Below are 3,942 nucleotides of genomic sequence, written 5' to 3'. Positions count from 1 at the left end.
TTTCCAATAATCAGGGTTCGAGTCTCATTTATCTAGAAAAAAAAAAAAAAAAAAAATAAACCTGCTGTCTCATTCTTGGGATGCTTTCCTCCTTCACAGTCTCTTAGTGTTCATCTTTCCTGCTTGGTTTTAGTAGTTTCTTTTGTGTGGGGGGGTTTTTATCCCCTGGTTCCTTCTTATCACCCCTAACCTCTTAACATTGGTATATCCTGGAGCCGGATTCTTTGAAATGTTTTCCTATCTACCTCACTCCCTAGGTGATTTCATCCATTTCATGGCTATAAATACCACCTACGTATTAATGACTCACAGATTTGTACCTCTAGGTCAGACTCTCCTCCTGAACTCCAGACTATTTCCAACGACAGTCTGTTCAAAATCCCCACTTGGATCAAATCAAAATAAACAAAACTGAACTTTTGACCTTCCCCTCCCAACACTCCCGCAGTTTTTTAGATCTAAGTTAATGACTTATTTACTCTTCCAGCTTTTAATGTGAAAGCCCTTGATATTATCCTTACTTCTATCTTTGCCTTTCACTCTACACACAGTTCACTCAGGTGATCTTTAGCCTGTAAGTCTTTATGGCCTGGATTATTTCAATACCTCCTTGCTTGGTTTTTGAACCACTACTTCTACTTTTGCTCAACACAGTCAGAGTGATCCTATTAAAATGTAAAATTAATTGTGTCACTGCTCAAAACTTTTCAATGGCATCCTACTTCACTTAGAATAAAAAGCCAAGTTCTTGCAATACCTACAAGACTCACTATGATCCAGCCTCCTGTTACTTCTAACATGAACCCTTGAGATCGAGGATATAAGTGGCCACAAAGCCCATGTTCTCACAGAGGTGCACCCAAAGATCATAATTTCAGCTGCCCTCATGGAGTGAAGAACCTGGCAGGTCAGAGAAAGCCAGACAATGGGACGGCTGCTTTTTTACTGATGACTGGGTGAGAGGTCATGACAACGTGCCTGGGACCGTTACTATTCTACCGTTGAACGCTTCCACCTTTTGTTTATTAATTACATCATCAGGTTCACTCAAGATGATTTCGGTGCAGCAGGCTGGGCCATGCTCACCATATTCATCAATAAAAGAAAAGACAGATAAATATTGTTTTATCCATTGTATCAGGCAATGTGCAACCAGAAAAATAGAACCCACGCTGGTTATTTTAAGAGAATTTAATATTGGGTTTTGGTTACACAGGTATTTGATGAATGAAAGACAAAAAAAAAAGGGACACTGGGATAACACAGCAGCTACAGAAAGCAGCTACCATTTCTGGTATTTGTAAGCAAAAGGAAGAGGAGGGTGTTAGGAGCTAGCTTTCCAGAGGACCCTCTCCAGCTGGTGCTGATGAACCAAGTCCTCAGAAGAGGCCCCATGTAGCTGGGACTCAAATCTCTTGAGGAGGCACGTGCTGGTGCTGGTATGTTTGAAGGAGGACAATGACTTTGGGTCTGAGAGTATGGGAAAAAGGGAAAACTAGAACCAAGTGCTACTGGAACAAACTAGTGCTATCAGGTACAATAACTGTTGAGGAGACAACACTGATAGGTGAGCAAACAGAAAGGAGTAAGCCTCTTCTCTCTTCTTCCAACCTTACATATTCCTCTAAAGCTCCCCTATTGGAGAACTGACAGGGAGTCATCTGGCAAAGAAGTATGTTTGTCTAAACTCAGCCCCAGAATCACAAAGAATATAGAAGGGTGGGTTGGCTTCTTAATAGCTTAATAACTGACACATTCATATAATTGTACATCACATAGCAGTGAAAATGCATGAAATAGAGCAATGCTTATTTACATGGATTAAGTTTCCAATGTTCAATATAAAAATAAGAACTATGCAGAATGTTATGTATAATTTGATACCATATATATATACACACAAAAACAAAATAGTAATAAGTAGGGCTATGTACATAGTAATAAGTAGGGCTATGTACATATGTAATAAACTACCAAGACATCCTGGGAATGATCTAGAAAAACATTGGGATGTTGATTTCCTCTGGTGGAAGAAAACAGGGAAAGGAGGAGAATGTGATCAGAGGACGATACAAAAGATTCCACTCTATTCATAACTGTTATTGCACAACTGAGCAGTGGGTACATAGATGACTAATATGCAATCCTTTACACATATCTGTATGTGGGAAACATTTTCATAATAATTAAAAATTAATTTTGAATATGCATTTGTTTTTTAATAAGTGCTGTTTCATAAGGAAACTCCATAGGGCTTTGCAATTTCTAAGCCCTAGGCAGGCTCTCTCTTTGAGCCCAGCATGGCTTGCCTCCTCTCTTTTTCCTCCACTTGACATTGTCTTCTATGGAGCAACTGCCACCCACTGTTTTTTAGGTTCATTGCCTACTGCATTTTATTTTTTTATTTTTAAAAATATATATTTCTTTATTGATTTCAGAAAGGAAAGGAGAAAGAGACAGAAACATCAATGATGAGAGAGAATCATTGATGGGCTGCCTCCTGCATGCCCCCCACTAGGGATCAAGCCCGTAACCCAGGCATGTGTCCTTGGCCAGAATCGAACCTGGGACCCTTCAGTCCGCAGGCTGATGCTCTATCCACTGAGCAAAGCCAGCTAGGGCTGCCTACTGCATTTTAATAGAAGATTCAAGTTTAATCTATAAGGAGTATATATACAATATATAAAAACAAAGCATAAATGCCTCAATTGTGATATTTTAATGTGCAAGTATTAAGCTTAAAATAATTTTGGAGATATGAAATCTAAAAAATTCTGAAAGTTTATTTTCTTAATTTTAAGAATATTTGCATTAAATGATCCGTAACAAGTAACAAATACACTGTATTTGGAGTAGCAATATATATATATATATATATATATATATATATATATAAATTTTTTTAAGCAGAATACCCAATGCTGAAAAAGTGTTACTATTAACAGTCATGACTTTTGTCTTATGGGATTTGGGGCCTGTTAAATTATACCACAGCCTTCAGGTGAGATAGTTCAAGGCCATGAATGCCCTGAGTCAGGTCTCCTTTGATATGAACCTGGACTAGCTCTCATTGCTTCTAGAACATCTCAAAACAACTTTCATTGTGAAGATAAACTTCAACATTACCATCTGATTGGGAAGCAAATTTCCCCCTAATCATTAGCACAGAAAAGTAGGTGAATGCAAATTGTCTTTAATGTTAAATGGAATTCAGTCATAAGACTCTCTGTCTTCAAAGGCCACTCTGCTTACAATGACCCTGAAGCGCTCACTCTGCCCCTCATGCACACCAGCACACACAAGGTCACAGCAAATACGGTTAGAGCTAAGATTTGATCCTCCTTTATCTGACCTAAGTACCAGGGGGCAAAATTACCATAATACTTAAAAATAATTCAAGATGAGAAATGTACATATTTGGAAATCATTGGTCTATACCAGTGATGGCGAACCTTTTGAGCTCAGCGTGTCAGCATTTTGAAAAACCCTAACTTAACTCTGGTGCCGTGTCACATATAGAAATTTTTTGATATTTGCAACCATAGTAAAACAAAGATTTATATTTTTGATATTTATTCTATACATTTGAATGCCATTTAACAAAGAAAAATCAACCCAAAAAAATGAGTTTGCGTGTCACCTCTGACACGCGTGTCATAGGTTCGCCATCACTGGTCTATACCATTGAGAATGCCCTTCAAAGTTTCTTAGTAAACTTGAAAAGCCGATAAACACATTTAGCAAAATATATGCTGCAAAAATAAATGTGAAAAAGTGATGTTCTATACCATCATAATATTTGCAAAGCTATGATCATGAAAAAAGTGGCTATTAGCAGGTTAGTTGTTTCCAAATTGCTGATCCCTCCTGAGTGGAATGTGGGGTCTTAGTGTACATCTCCAAAGAGTGACACTGTCAGATAGGTTCAGAGGGTCCGTTCTT

This window comes from Myotis lucifugus, unplaced genomic scaffold (genome assembly GCF_000147115.1).
Source record: "Myotis lucifugus unplaced genomic scaffold, Myoluc2.0 scaffold_11, whole genome shotgun sequence".
In the NCBI taxonomy this organism is placed as follows: domain Eukaryota; kingdom Metazoa; phylum Chordata; class Mammalia; order Chiroptera; family Vespertilionidae; genus Myotis; species Myotis lucifugus.
This window is presented reverse-complemented; position numbering follows the sequence as displayed.